This window comes from Hippocampus guttulatus, chromosome 21, assembly GCF_054856545.1.
Source record: "Hippocampus guttulatus isolate MCC_2025c chromosome 21, RoL_Hgut_1.0, whole genome shotgun sequence".
In the NCBI taxonomy this organism is placed as follows: domain Eukaryota; kingdom Metazoa; phylum Chordata; class Actinopteri; order Syngnathiformes; family Syngnathidae; genus Hippocampus; species Hippocampus guttulatus.
Window position 1 is genome coordinate 4,689,426 of NC_141281.1, and position 17,247 is coordinate 4,706,672.

The window sequence follows — 17,247 nt, forward strand, 5'->3', positions numbered from 1 at the left end:
AAGAAGGGATTAATTTGCTTAATCTGCCAATATGGTGGACCAACAAACCACCCCCCAGAAAGTGATATGTTCTATGCCTTGTAATAACCGCAGCCTAACCCAATTACTATTCGCTAAAGAAACTTTGTTTGGACACGTTTCAATAGCTGCTCTGACCTGCGTTGAATTTGCCTTCACGATTTGCAAAACATATCGTCTGTGACTAGTTTGATGCGTTTGAGTCATTGATTTTTTTGCTTCCGACAACAGCTGCCATGATATCACGTCACGTGACACGTCATTGTTTGATGGAGATTTGCATTCGGCTGCGGTCGCTGGAAAATCCATCCCACAGTAGCCGCATGGTAGATAAAACGAGTCCGTGTACCGGCGGTTGTGAACATTGATCCAATTCCGCTCAGGCCCAATACACAAAGCGACTGTGGAAAGCAGTTTACCACCATTTTGAATCAACTATCCTGTGTCGAGCGACAATCATCTTACAGCTTGGTGCTTTATGAGCCTTATAATAGGCACTGATCTCTATCGGCATCAGGGAGGGAAGATGGAGGTGATTAGAAGTTGATGCTGCCTCAGGCTTGGGATTATGGTAAATATACTGCTTGTCTCGAGGGAGCATTAAAAAGAGATTCTTCATCCCCTCCAAGTGACTGCTCGGTGCATTTTCGTGGCCCCTGGATGTACAGCAACATCAGCCGCCAATGCTGTTAAGGGGGAATCTGCAAGGATTTTCAATATTTGAAGCCTTTTTGCCATTGAGTTGTCAAATGAAGACCTTGACCCATGACGACTGCCACGTTCACCAAATTCACCTTTATTCCCCACCCCCCCTGACCATGGTCAAGTCACAAAATAGCTTCCTCAACAGATGCAGAACAAACACGTCAAATAACGCAGTAAACAAGTTTACAGTCTTGAGTGTCTGAGCAGGTGGTGCCAGACCCAAAATAAACAAATAGCACACTCTGGAATAATAAAGATGCCTTAAACAGTCTCTGGTATATTTTTCATTTTCCAATCCATTATTTTCCTGAGATGAATATGAGCAATGGCATTAGAGCCTCTCTTAGCCTTGAGTGTGGACCGAACTCGGGCCAATTATCCATTGCAATTCAAAAAAATCACGCCTTGGCTCAATGCTTTGTTTTTTTCAATTCTGTTCACTAGATAGCTGCGCGCTTATAATTACTACAGATAAGCACCTGCCTAATGGAGAGGAAACAAAAATATTGTAATAACCGAGAAAATTGAGTACTTCCGTCTATGTGGCGACAATCTAATTGGATTGATGCGAGTGTTCAACTGGAGAGTTGCTGCTCTTCTGAAAATAATTGGAGGCCTTGATTGTAACGCTGACGGTTGAATGGGAGGCAACATCATCACTGCTATTTACTCAGGAAGTAATTAGCATACGAATGATTTGTTTATGCGTCGTACGAACAGAAATTTGAATCCGGTCCACGTAAAGAATTTGCAGGAAAAAAGGATGGTTGGGAATCCAATGTATTCCCCAGGTCGGGCTCGGCGTGGCACAATAAATTCATGATATACAAAAACATAATATACTGGTGAGATCCAGACAAAACAAAGCCACACATCCTCACCTCATTACTTTATGCTCCGTGACCACCGGCATAAGTCATTACTCTTTGTGCGGAACAAATCCATAGGAGGGGGGGAAAAAAAGCTCCTTGGTTTCCAAGGAACCCGGTTTAGGTCAATACTGAAGCTACTGTACACAGTAAAATGTCAGAACCAAAAATCTAAGGATGGACCCGACTAAATCTTTGATGAAAGCGTCATTTCTTAGGATTTCTACAACTGACAAGACTTGGTGTGCGATTTTGCGGTTAAACTCGTCACATGCGAAAACAGTATTGACTGCTGGGGACAGGGCACTCCTAATTTCCAAGGCGAGTTATAAATTTGCCATTTGATGAGTCTCAAAGATGAGTGTGATTGCTTCCAACACAAAACACAATGAAATACAACTTGAGCCAGTGGAAGCACTGAGCAGTATATATGTGACATTTAGCATTTCGAACCTCGTACTTCTGTGGAATGTAGGAGTGCCATTGTAATGTTCAGTTCTCGCCGCACATGGCTCCGGGTTGCAAACAGGGCACCGCGCTAGCTTCCCCAACACGCTGAATAAATCCTCAAACTAAGTTTCCCCACTCCTGGTTCAGCTGGTGTCATGCTAATCTCTTTTGTATGCTGGAGAGTGAAATATGATGTATGAGCATGTGCTTTTCAAATGAGTTTAAACTAGAGTCGGGGCCTGATATCTCGGAGCAAAGATAATCATTTCTTGTTCTGCTTTTTTTAGCTGTGGGATGGTGGAAAAGTGCAGCGGAGGTAGGAGAGAGTCAAATGGATATTGTGGCTGACTTTTGAAGAATGCCATGCAAACAAAAGTGTAATTGGGGTCGGGGGGGACTCAATCTTCCATTTTTTTTTCAGCCTTTATCTTTTTAAAAGTGATCCGCCATTGCTTTCAAACCGTGTTAAGGACGAAATGCTAATAAACAGCGAGTTGAATAACGGACTTTCCAATGGCATGCCTTTTAGCACGGTCGACAAGGACTTTTTTGTTTATTCTTGGAATTTATCAATCCTGGAAAAAAAAAAAAAAGAAAAATCAATCAATGCATTCTACTCCAATGCGGTTTATTGAACAGGATTTTCAGTGAGTTATAATTGTGGATATGGATCATCACTGAACCCAGCACATTCAACGTGGGGATTTGGAGGCTTGTCCTTCAGAGGCATGAACCCCGAAGACCATCTGCAACCCCTCCATCCACTCTGATAGTGGATGTGGACACCAGCCTGTGACCGTTAGCTGTAGATGGTTCCTCGCGATTCACTAACAGTTGTCTCTGAACCACTCTGAAAGGTGCTCGACTTCCGTAGAATCTATGTACTCAAATCCAATCATATCCAATGAAATGTGTGAATTTGACTTTGTTTGCTTCCCTGCAGACATTTTGATTTGTCATAGCAGGAAAAGCACAGGCGAGACTAACGGCATTAACCTTGGCTCCGTTTGAAGGAAGCCGATCCTGATGGAGCATTCTGCACAACGGTGCCATCAGGAATTTAGAGTCAAATGGGATTTCACTTGGACACTGTTTTTTTTTTCTTTTTCTTGTTCATGCCTATTCCCTTCACGGCGGTTTGGCATGCCGCCTTTCACGATCAGCTCGTTGCAGATATTCCGTTCATTCAGGAAAGGATCAAACGTTCTTTTGAAAAATGTGACCAAAGTCAGCACTAACAGTTGCCATGATAATACATGAAAGTATGTCCTATCCTTCGGTGATAAAAAAAAAGTGGTTTGACTCAGATGAGGTTTTGTTGGAGTCTTTTTTTGGTCAACTTAATCCCTCTTCTTACATGGGGATGAGAGGATGGTCAGGGGAGAAACATTTTAATTTGGAAATGGTACAGGAGCAACACTGTTTGGTTGTTGTTGTTTTTTCCTCAGAGCTTTACATGGAAATCTTCCTCTAAGCTTCAGCCCCACACACACACACACACACACACACAACAAACCAGTTCTTTGATCGTGAATTATAGTAAAAGCCTCCTTCCATTACTCCACCCTGATTCCATTTGGTCAGTGCAACATGTCATCAACTGAGATTAATAAGGAACCTTGTGACTATCTCACGGCCATAATTACATTGACAGATTTTGCATTATGGTTGTTTTCACAAATTTCTCTATCGTATATAGCTCTGCACATCGAAAACATCCGGGCGACCTTTTTTTTTACACCCAAGAAAATATTGTATACAAGTACATTCACAACCCGCAAACTTTTGACCAGCTTCCTGTTGAACGTGAGGACCGTTGGAGGTAACGCGTTGGCTCAGAGTAGGATGACAACATCCTCCAGAGTAGAAATGAGAATTAGTACCTCTAACGACGCACGTTAATGATCCCAGACGACCAAAGTGAAATCTCATTTTGGATGAATCAGAGGAACGGAAATGTTTGTGAGGTGGGAGGCACAGCTGGAGAGGCGGTTGAAGCTTGGGCTGCACATTTTCCATTTCTAACTTCATTATAGCTGATTAAAGTGACTACGGCGCGTCTCATCACTCGGTCACATCACATGGCTAGATAGTTTGTGCAAAGTTAAACTTCTGCCAAAGACGAGGCTTTTAATCTTCACGCCATATGGTAACATCAAGGAACACAAAAAATGGCATGACCACTTGCAATCAGCTGGCGGGACCGTTGTCATTTCTGCTGCAACAAGAAAGCCCAAACAGGCTTACATGCAAATTTGATGATACACAGCCAATATACTCGATATGAGTTGCAGTTTTAGGTACAGTTATAATCACAATTAAATATATTTATAAAAATATATCAGTAATATAATCAAATGGGACTTGCACAGTGTTTTTAACTAAAGCGTTACCTTCCGAAGTTGACTCGCTCTCGGCATCATCATCATCATCCAAAATGCACCTCTCTCACTCCAACAACGGCGCAGATGCTGAACTTGCAGCATTGAAACTGTAGTTTTTGCTCCACATTTTATACGTTTAAAACAGTCACGAACACCGTTACGCATTTGCTTTCCGTGAGCTGTTGCTTGCAACCTTGCCAAACAGTGACCAGTGAGCCTGTCAAGCGACATGAAATGTGCCTTTAAAAAAGAATAATAAACATTCATTTCATTTTCTTTTTGTGTCTCCGAGAGGTTCGTCTGTGCCGTGGCCTTTCCGGATCTCATTTCATCAACTGTCAAAAACCAGGCGGCACCATTTTATCAATCTCCCATGAACCACTTTGAATTCTCATCTACCCTCCCAAGGTTTTTTCCATCTTTAATCAGCATTAGCTGTTTGTATAGGAGGAGGGGGAGGGGGGGGCATCCTAAATACATAAGCACAAATCTTGGTGAAGAGATGTAGAAAAAGTATCCTCACTTGACAAAGTGCAAGTTCCAAGAACGGTTCCACTTGTGAGCAAGGTCGACTTCTTTTAGCCGGCCAGCCACACTGTGACACTCCCTTGCGTTACTAATGAGACAGGAGCGGCGAGGGGCTCCGTGTGGAGATAAACAAGCTGGCAGCGTCTGCCCCCAGGGGTTTCGCCCTGGGCCTTTGCTCCTTTTTGCCCATTAGAAATATCCAGCTGCTGTTTTATTGCATAAAGCAAAAGTCCAATCTGTGTTTCCACAAGTTATTGGCGCTCAAGTGAAGAAAGAAACTAGAGCACTCAGAGAGCACGAACCTTTGATTAAGGTTTAAAACGGTGAAATCACGAGGACATGAACTGCTCCCCGTTCGACCTCATTTTAGCCATTCGGATTACACGCAAGCATGAGAAATTACAACCGCTTGTGATGAAACGTAGCCCTTTGTTATTTTCAAATATATGACTTCAATATTACACTCTCACTGCTGAATGAAAGAAGTTAGCAAAAAGAGCCCAAGATGACCCATGGTTTTTCAAAATAAGAGTAGAAAATGATTTCACTGAGTGTAGACGCTCACAGAACTATCAGTGACGTATAGAAAAGAACACAGTAGTTATTTCTCAATTGCAAAGTTGATTGCGGTGCATTCTTGGTTTCTTGCTTGCATAAACTCTCTCGCGATCCTCCATCACAACTCTATGGGAACCCTTTTGGTCGAATGTAACCAAGTCACGTGGAGTTGTTCAGATGTTCCCGGTGTGTCTCTTTCACTGACCTATTCCGACAGCTCTCCGTAGAAGCAGCGTGTTTTCATCTACGGTGGGCCAAAGACCTTTCAGGATTGTGACTCTTGTATAAATCCAGGTGAGTCGCAAGCGACCTCTCCACTGCAGTCAGAGCATTGTCCGACTTCGGAGGGGGCACGTTCGTGGGATGAAAGGAGAGAACAGGCCATGGCACTCAAGCAGCAGGGAACCTAAGGCTTGACGCTGTGGATATAAAGGCCACGATTGATTGCCCTGCAGTCGGAATGTTTTTCTTTTTCATATTAGATTGCAATTTTGTTGTAGACTGCGTTGTTTGTGTATTTAAAACACTGTGGCCCATCCTCTAACTGTAAGAAATGTTCAAATAACAAATGGAAAACGGCAATAGCTCCGCAGCCATGAAGGGACGAATGACTTTGTACATTCAAACAAACAAGTAACTTGAGCAAGGTATTTGTCTCAGCAAATCTGCATAAACGGCTCCGGATTTCAAAACAATCTAACTGGCACCCTGATAGAATCAGTTCGTTGGATCATGGTGACCTCAAGGGCATATAATTACCCGCGACGAGTAGTGTTTTGCTTGCATAATAAATGCCTATTCAATGAATTGAGGGACGTCTTCAACACTTTGAAAGACAATGAGAGGGGGACCTTTTCCAAGCATAAAAGCTCCAGTCAGCAGCGCCATAATTGCTTTTCATACGGCAAATTTGCTTTTACTTTCCCTGTTAATGAAATTAAAGCGGAACATTCTTCTCACAATCAGCAGAGCGGTAGACCTAAATGTCAGTGGCTCCCGGATTTCTTCATTCAATTTGAGCAAAGACCCAGGAGAGAGAGAGAAAGAGGGAGAGAGAGGGTATATGGCATGAACTGATTGACAGAGTTCCATTACAGGGGCTTATCAGACCCCTGTCTGCAATTATCTAGGTTCAGTATGGAGGTGGGATTTGATTTTGCGCCAGGATTATGGTCAGGAGGACGTGTGCAGAAAAGGGGTTGTGCTCCACATTATGGCCTTTCTATAATTCTTATTTGCATGCTCTCCAGCACACTGACTTGTAGTACTCAGTCTTCTGAATAGAATAAGCATTATGCTCTTTATGTTAGGAAACTTTGTTCTTTTTTTCAGGTATTGGAAATATTGATGTTTTCTTTGTGTTTTATTCACTCATGCACAACTTCTGGATTGTGAGAATTGAGCATTCTGATATACAAATTAAACAGGGGCTCAGCAGGACAGAAATGCATGTGCGGTATAATAATGCCATGCAAACGAGCATGGAGCCTTGCGATAATTCGCAAAAAGATTTATTGATGATTTCTCCCCCCCCCCCACCCCTGCACCCCCCCCCCAAAAAATCTAATTGTCTATAGATGCCACAAGATGGCAGCAAAGACCACGGTTTCTATTAGACAAGGCTTTGGTTGGAAAAAAAGACACTCCACTCACTTTAACGTAGTTCATTGGCTTAAAGGTGCCGCAAGATGGCACCAAAGCATGAATTTTCCATTAGACGGGGCTTTGGCTTGAGCAGAAAAAAAACAAGCACATTTTTCAAGACAAAACAGAGGATTCTTTCCTCTCCCCCCTAAACAAAGAAAATATAGGAAAATTATATTCAAAGATAAATTTGCGATCATTGATATGCTATAAGTGAATTGCATGCATTTTTTTTTTACCCTAAAATTGTCAATGCAGAACCCCTGAGCCAATTAACTTGAGTCTCTTTCTAACCTCTTGCAGTCTGTGCATTTTCTGTGCATTGCAAGTCACATTTTCAGTCGCGGTCAGCACAATTACAACAGGCTGAGTGCCGGGAAATACTGTAAATAAGAAAACCTTTATTAGTCTCGCCTCGAGTCTCAGTCGCAAGCAATTGCTGAAGGACAGCCAGGCCTTGCGAATCACTCAGAAGGAGCGAAAGGGGGCATGTTCGGCTCAGGCTGGGTCAGCAACACTGAGCACAATACTAAGAACCTCATTATGCTGCTAAAAGGGTTGTAGGCAAATCGCCAGAGTCAATTACCTCTTCATTCATGAACTTGAGCATGCAACATGACATAGTCCGACATTACCATGAACAAACAGTTAAACAAAACCCACAAAGACGGTGCACTACACACAGAATGCCGTGGGGATTGTATCATGCTGTCACACAACTGCTTGCATGCACACACGATACATGGGCAGTTTGTCTCAGGAGGTTTTGAGTATAAAATGTAAATGTTTTTTGTCTCACAATATAAAATATGCATTCCAAGTGTATTTCCATAATGACTGCGGTTTGTGTTCCCTCCACCGGCGCCGCATGTAAAATGAGCCGCGGTTCCTTCCACCTCTTTCATGAACTCTCCGGGGCTGCTCTGTCGGCTAACACGAAACATGACGGCTCCAACCCAGACAGGTGGGAGACTTCATTTAACATTCATGACGTTTGCTAATCCAAATTTTAAGATGACCGAGAGAAGCGTGTGTGTGTTTATATTCTTGTTATATTTGCATGTTGATAGGTAGATGTTGTTGGAGTGCTGAGGTGAAGAAATAAAAGCAGACAATAAAATGCTACTGTGACCTTGAAATTCAAACGAATACACTTCACGTGACGTCAGACTATTTTAAGTGTTGACCATTTCATTTAGCATCAAATAATGTGGAATCTTCCTTCTGAATTAAATTGCCATTGATTTAAATTACATGCTTGATTGCGCGCAACTATTTCAACAAAAGGTGAACCAACAGTAGCGATTTTAGGATTAGTCCAGACATTATGCTTTTTAAATCCTGCTTTACAGGAAAAGTCAATAGTGTTGTTTGGCTCGTCAATAAAGTCATTTCCAGACCAGCATCTTACATTACAAAAGAATGGCGGCTAATTATCCCAGGTTGATAATATTGACAAGACAGTTGTGCTTCAGATGATGCAGACGCCAGCGCAGGGTGAAAAAGAGGTGCATGAATAATAGATGGGGGCAAATTACACAATAAATGGAAAAAAATATCGGCATCTCTTCATTTTTAAACTAATTGTGTTGAACTCAACTAAATGATATGCGTTAACACAGCACAGCAAAGGGGACAGTGAGCTGCGGAGCTTTGGGAAGGATGATAGGGAAAGAAAATGGTCTTCAAATAAACCCTGCTAATGAGCTGGCCAGAGATTTACATAACCTGATGCCTAAGGATTGGAGGCAATTACCTGCATGCAGCCCAAGGTTTAATCTGTGATGAGTTGAGGTCCAGTGACAATGCCTCCTAATCTGTCCCTGTCTGGAGAGGTCAACAGGAACACAAACTCCCCTGGTTCAACACAAGCTATTAGTTGAAGCGCTGTCCGATATAGACAACTTTACATGCCGATAAATTTCCAAAAAATTACATCAAATGAATGGCAATTTTCAGGCAAAATCCACACCAGGTACAGTCCAGTACAACCTTTCCTAAAAGCTGGATTGCACTTCCCGTGCTAAACATGCAACTAAACCCGCTCATTTTTTTAACCCACAATGACCTTACTAAAGCAATTCAAGGACATTACTTCATTTTGAGTGAAAGCATGTCAGATATGATTGATTTGGATAGTATAATGCTTGCCGAGAGTGCCTCACAACGGTCATGGAAATGGTTTGACAGCTGGGCCAGATACTTTATCAGACTTATACAAATAGATTTATCCGTGGCGCCATGACTGTGATTGTATTAAAATATGTATCAAGGCTTGAGAGGAAACTGTCTGTCGACGTGGAGAAATTTGCATTGTCTCTTATAGAAAATGGTGGCGGAGATCTTTTTAACTTTGACGCCTAAGACATTTAAGTGTCTTTTCTTTGAGGAGTTCAGCTGAAGGTCATGACTTAAATACTGTAAAAATCCTGAGCAAACGCTGACATCTTAGAAGTAGAGAAAAATGATAAATCGTCTTCAAATCAATATGAATGCTTGGGTTCCAAGCTCAAGAGCAAATGCTTCCTCGCTAATCGGCACAACATGATGATGAATCCATACTGTAAAATGTCGTTCTGAACCAGCATTCTATCAATATATTTACTGATTTTCATGAAAAAAACAGCACAATTTGGGCCAGCTAGTGCTCACCGTAACAACAGAATCACAAAATAGCCTGTATGACTGGTACGATAATATTTACTTGTTCAGCCCTTTAAGGCTCTCAAATGATTGCTTCAGTTTTCATTCTGCACAGAGTGTCATACTTTCGAATCAGCTGAGAGACATGACAACAGGCCTATCGAATTTTCAAGAGCCTTAAAAATAACACAAACAAACAAAAAAAAAAGATTATGAGAACATGATGCGTTCGCAGTTATGCCTTTCAGATACAACATAACTGACCTCAAAGCAAGTGATACCATTTCAGATGCATTGCATGGATTTTTTTTTCCCAATAGGTTTGTTTTGACTTCTACAACTCCATTAACAATTTCAACGAGGCCACACCACAGGCCGTTAGCACACTCATTATGTTCCTACACATCGCCCATGCCTTCACATCTCCTGTACTGGACTTGCATCTGTCTACTTAATCACCATGCTCACGACTGACACAAGCTGTATACGGGGCACGACAGTCAAAGACTTCAAACAGACCATCGAATTCATCAGCCAAGGTGACGCACAGCATCTTGGAGAAATAGATGGTTGCGGCAGCCTTGGAGCTCGTGTCAAAAGCCGACAAACACACAATGAATCAACACGATATTGAGTTCATGCTTGGGGAGCAGGAAACGCATGAGCTCTGTTTGTATCCGGGTGGGATTACTCCACAGTCTGCCTGGTCTTGAAAAGAAAACTAAAATCATCGCAGTTCGATTCGATTGTGTGTTCTGTGTGACGGTGAACTTCATTACACTTATCCCTGCATCATTAATACCGGTGATTGGAGCGCGTATCTCTTCATCTTAATTCATCAAAAATGAAGTATTTTGCCTTTGGTCTGGCCTGGACATTGGGTTGAGTTGGAGGCCTTAAATTGCCTTGCTTTGCGTCGTCAAGCTCCTCTCGCTAAAGACTCGGAGAGGACTCGTTTCTCTCTGGCACCTCTTGGCCTAATTCCTTGCGACATCATTTAAAAAGAGGTTTGCCGCTAAAGCTTTCTGACATGGAGATTACTACCTCAGAGTACATGCCATTGACAAGCGCAGACCTGCTTTGTTTGTGTTACCGTCTGTCATAACCAATAATTGACATGAATGACATATCATTCACACAACTAAAATAGTGATGACAAATCTAAATTTAGATGTTTTTTTCACCCCCTCTGAAGTACAAAATGACTTGAACAAGTGCATTATTGGATGATGATCCAGGTGTCATTCATCAGAACTTCAGTGAAACGTATGATGGGGTAATTATGTAAACGATGATTGACAGTTTAAATCACTTTTTTTTTGTCAGGAAAACCTTTCAAAAGAGCGCACATTTACATAACTGTCATAGATTAATATGACAGCCAAGCAGCTGCTCTCACCAGGACACCAACGTTCACTGATTTGGTGTAATCAGTAAAACTTTTTAGTTTTTATTTTTTGTCGGGAGGAAAAGTAAAGTTTTGTCGGATACGGAAATGAAGTGCATGAGACAAGTGAGATCCGGTGTCTGAAAAAGCGATTCAACCAAAAATGTACATTTAAACAAGTAAATATGGGTTTGGAAATAAAAGCCCTATTTTGTGTACAACAAAGCATGACTTTCTTGAGATTGAAGCCTCAGCCCTTCTCCCCGAGTATCAGACATGTAAACGGCACGCCACGTTGCCATTTGACACTTTCTCCTTTTCTTTTGGCATTTCTAATTTGAACCAACGGAAGCATGTGTCAGTCTCTGCCAATGCTGGCTGCCCATCTGGGTTTTCATTACGGGGCCGGATTGCATGGCAGCGGGAGATAAATTGGGTATGTCTCAAGTCAAATTATAGCCAAGACTTTGCAATTCAATTCACTTATCGGAAAGGGGAGGGAAATCTGTTAAGAGGCATGCTACAATCTCGCGCCTCCAGTAAAAGATACATTGACAAAAGATGTAACCGTCCTCAAATTGCCTTCGACTCGACACATGAATGGCGGCTTTTACTGCCGTTCGTGTCACGTTTGATGGGAAACGGGATGTTTTCAAAATAGAACGGCCGAGTCCCTTTTAGTCATTATTTGAGCGCTACAAAGCTGCTATTGAATGGCCTGAAACCAATTGGCCCGCGGGATGTGACTTTGTAATTTTCTCTATGTGTCATTCAGCTTGGCAAAGTTAATTTGGGTTTCCGTCGCAAATGTTTCTCATCTAGTGACCCAGATTAGGAGCCTTGGTTCTATTTTCAGACATGGCAGGTTGCGAATTACATGATCACTTGTAATATCGGCACTTCAAACATAAAGCGGTATTCTGCACGTTAAATATTGTGCTGATTCAACACTTTTAAAATGTTTCACTTCAAAGATGAAGTAATTAGAGATACAGTGAATGTAGAGCCCCGACCATCTTTTTTTTTTTTTTTTTAGGCTTTTTTCACAGCACACAGTCTTCTGCTTAAGGGAAACAATTTCAGACATGAAACTGGTGTGTGATCTAAGAAAATGAGACGCGCTGTACAGGGCTGCTCAGCAAAATCAGGGATTGTTTCCATTTAATTTGCGGAGTTAATAGATTTATGGAATAAATTGTTGAACATGGTTCTTAATTCTGATGTTGACTTTAAATCGCTGTAAACCACGATTGACGGACGCTGCGCCGATCAGTCATGGAGGGTGACCGTCTCTTGGGCGCGACTGGAGTAAAGCTGACAGTGAATTTCCTCACCGCGACTGTTCATGACTCACGGCCCTCTTCATGCTCACAGCCTACAGTGAGTTGTGGGGCTGAGCAATCCCCTAAAAGGATTCCATAAAAGATGGAAGGATCACGGGAGGTTTGCAGAAGACAGGACAGAGTTCAGATGGGGAGAAAGGAATGCTTTCTTTTGGGTTAAAGCGAAGCTCCGCCCTGCAAACGCATCATTCATTGTCAGAGCCACGGCAGCCTATTGATAGAAAGCATCGATTTCCTGATTAATGGACCTCTCCGCCATTGGCGTCCGCCGCCGCCGACATCATTTTAATGCGCGCATGATCAATAGCTCCATCAACACTCGGAATATCCCGCCGTCAAGCTACGGGGGATTTGTCTGGCCATGTGTTGCTGTCACAATAAGCACGTTCGGATCCAAAAGGGCACAAAGCATTTGGCTATCACAATTTATGCAAAGGAAAATGTGAATGCTATTTCACAAAACAACCTTTTCACAATGACCTGGCATCGACGCGCTGGACGCGGGGCTTTGTTTTAAAAAGACTGCAGTAGTTGTATGTAGCTGGTCAGAGTAAAAAAAAATAATTAAAACCTTGCCATTAGCATCCGATGGCTAAGTAAATCTAAGAGAATGTCAGGGATGAGTTGAACCTGCCATTGATGTCAAGAGCACCCACGTTAATAGTCCTCCTCACCCCACCGCCTGCAATGCAGCAAGAAATAATGGGCAACGTGAGATGGCTGGACAATTGAGGAGACAGTAATTGGAAGCGCTGCCGTGGGTGTAGCGTTTCTTCGGAAATGGGATTTGGAAGAAAAATCCTTAACATCTGCGACACGTCACAGTGTACTGGATGTTTATTTCCCCGTGACAATATTCATTCAAGAATGGGCATAAAGCGCATACTGGGAATTATATTTCCTGTAAACGGCTGCATGTCATGCTGCTGCAAACGGATCAAATCCGCGTATGCTGATTGACCATTTTCTGGAAAAAAAAAAGGCTGCACTGACATGAGAGAGAAAATCCCTCACTTTCGTTTGGACAAATGATCCAAGTGATTGCTCTTTATTTGTGGTAAAACATGATGTTCTCCGCAAAGTCGCCACCCGTCTGTACTGAAGTCAGATCTGCCTGAGCCACCCTTAAAGGATGAAATTTCATTTCATTGGAAAGTTTTGATTTCATTTGCAGTCCAGAAATGTCCTGGCAGCGCAAGATTTCCCATCCAAACCTCAGCCAAGGTTGAACAGTGACTCTTGGTTCCAAACTTAAACCCGGAGGCATTTGTGCTTTGACCCTTTCATGGATTTAAAAAGTCTTTATGGATGGAACATATAGCGGGACACTAAGTTGGTCGAGAGACTTTCAAGCTCCCCTGAAGCAACCCGAGTTGTTGTGTTGACTATTCATGGATGGCTTGGAGCCTGAGGCCGTTCTTCTGAACAGCTTTCATCTGTGATTTTCAGAGAGGTGGGCTCCTGTCTGGCAGAAAGCTTCTTGGTGACACCAGTGAGGGAAGGGGTCTTTGGAAAGCCAAGGCAAAATATGACTTCCCCCATAGCAATGTCGTTTTCCATCCTCAAGCTTGAACATTTCTCATCGGTCATCTGAAGGTCAAATGCGACCTGGAGTTTCAAATCAATGTGTCCAAAATTGTTTTGTTGTGGAAGGTCAAGTGATGCAAGTGGCATTTTTTCTAAATTCCAACCGTAGCAAAACTAATTACAACCGGTCAGCCGTTGATGAAAAGTAGATAGCGAATCCCGCACACGACCTTTTTTTTTTTTTTTTTTTTTTTTTTTTTGAGTAAATCGCTGTAAAAGGCAATGCAAAATTTGCTCGGAATAGAAAATGTCGAGATATTTTCCGCGTTATTTCCCATTTGTTTCTGTCAGGGGAATATACTCGTAAGCCGTTCAGGCTTTTTGCTTTCTCAGTAAAATTAATCCGGAAAATAAATCAAAGGTGGAATGTGGAATGCAGTTATTGGGATTTATTCACTATATTCTATGATTATTTTTTTTTTCAGCGTGTGATTCATCATGCTGTGTAGAATTGCATACATTTTAATGAACCGGCATATGCTGCAAGTAAATTGTGATGTGGAGGAAGTTTTATTGCGGTCATTGTGAATGACATCATTTCAAGGCCAGTGCAAATTTTGCTTTGGTTACGTTCCAAAATGCAGTCGGTTGTGCTGAAGTCATTTTCCTGTTCATGTCAAGCAGTCAGCATGCAAAGAGAGGTTGGAAAAGCTCGACATTCTCCATGAAATGGGACATTTCCGGTCAGATCATTTGCTGAGTAAACAGGCCATCGGAAATAATCGGGATCACAAACTGTAAAATCTGTTGAGTTTGAATGTTAAAAGGATATCGCGTTATACTGTATCTGTATCTAAGAAGCAATGAAATAAAAACAGAACAGAGTGAAATCAAATGAGTAGTGGTCTTAGTGTCATCATTGATTGAATATAAGCGTTTTCTTATATAACTGTTACATGACACGGTTTACAGGCAATAATTATGGGTCGATGATTGCGTGCCTCTGCTGTTCTGAGAAAGTCCGGGGCGTGGACAAGCAGCGTCAGCTCTTTTGACTCCAGATCTCTCAATCACAACTTCATTGGTTACTCAGTGTCGCATATGGAACGCTGATCCCCGTTCAAGCTCTCTTCCCTGCGCAATAATCAAGCTATTTTCAGAAAATGAAGACTATGCCTGCCTACCCAAAGTGAAACGTGCAGCCCGCTCATTTCCACGGGTGAAAAACATTTAAGCGATGTGCCAGTCAGAAACATAACGTTTATAACACGGCGGTCTTCCTGTTGAAAAAGCAAATGGCGGCAATGAAATATGTACGGTGTGCATCGACGTGCACTCTCTCTTTCTTATGTCTACCTCATAATAAAGAACTGGTATTTTATGCTGGGATTTAACCACAAGATTTGTTGTGATGGCAAAACGACTGACCATAAACATCCCAAAATGCATCTTGGCTTTGCTATTGTCACATTCTGAGCTAATTGTCCAATTTGACACACACAGCCATCGAGCAGGGGATCAGGATAACATTGATGAAAAGAGTGGGGAGATCTCAATGCGAAATGTGCCTGGTGGATATTCTGCTTCAGCCGAGTTATTTCATTCAGCATTGAAGCAAATGCAAGTGGACGGTTCTGGTTGTCTTAGAAGATGTTGCGCCTGTCATCCGAGCAAGGCTTCATCAGTTCATGCAACAAGTCAACCCAAACAAGCCGGTTACGATCGATTCAATGGCCCCGAGAAGTCAATGAGGAAAGCAGCCTTCTGTACGAGTGCCGGGGGTCACCGAGGTTTATTGCTTTGCTTTATGTCTCTGCAAATAAGGAAATCTGTCTGTGACAGGTTCATACAATACACATTTTACAGCACATATGCCTTTCTGTGACTCTTCTAGTTTCTCCATACTGTTGGGCAATTGATTTGTTGCGGTCTCAGTCTCATAACGTCAACCAAGAAGTATTTGGGTCCAATCATGGACGAAGCTCCCTGTTCAGGAACAAAAAATAAAGCCTGTCGTGAAGCGCTTGTGGTAACTGAGGTGACGAATCCTTCACGGGCCCCAAGTTAAAATGACACATCTCACACTCTTTCAAGCCCCGCTAAACAGTGCAAGCGAGGCAGCTGACAGCCCAGAATTAATCGACATGCCTCCAACAGGTTGTTCTCTAATAACATATCGATCCAGCAGGCCTGATATGCAAAGCAGCTGCCAGCATGCGTTCCTGGTGAGGTGAGACGAAGGCCCTCCACAATACCTTGGGCCAAGCTGTCTTGATTAAAGGAGGCATTAGAGCCGGTGATCACAGAATCACTGTCGGGCCTTGCACACTGAACCATGCTCGAGCATGTCTTCATTAAGAGATAACATATTCTGCAGGCACCAAGAGCGGTGACATTTGCACATAAGACATCCATAAATCACAAGGAAATCAATAGCACCGGACCTGTTTTTCTGTTTTGTCATTGAATAAGATTGGGGCGGGGGGGGGGGGGGGGGGGCTAAATGTTAGCGTTTCTACGTAAAGTGTTTTGTGTGGATTGAATGCTTTTAAATTCAATTATAATGTAAAGTAAAATATAAGACGCGCACACGCACACACGCACAACAATAAAGTAGGTACTGATATTGCAAATAACAGACTTTCTCATTTATTATTACAAGCCAGTGCACTAAAAGTTCAAAATCAAAAAATCCTGCGGCGAGGGGCTAAAATACGGCAAGTGGTCCATGAAAACTAGTGGTGACAAGGACATTCCTTACTCAAGCAAGGTCTCCCAAAAAGGTCCGACAAGACATTCTACTCTAAAGAAAGCCAAAGTTGAAGTGGCTAATTTGAGTCAAGAGTTTGTGTTTGAAAGGACAAAACATACATGAACATTTTCAAACAAGAATGTCGAAACAAATTGTTGAAAACAACAAGAGAAACAATCATGTCTTGTAATTTGATGGGTGCTCACAATATATATATTTTTTTTCATATGGTCACCAAGTCACAGAATGTAATCAAAATCAGGGGGTTTGTTTTGTTTTTTGTTTTTTTTGTGGCGAATTTGTGACCTTACTGCAAGTCACTTTTCATGAGTGGCAAGTTTGAACCTCGCACATGATCCCTCACTGAAAATAGCAGAGTAGCTCTGCAAGCCACTTGCAACTCTCCTGTGTGGAATACTGGGTTAAAGCCGATTGATAA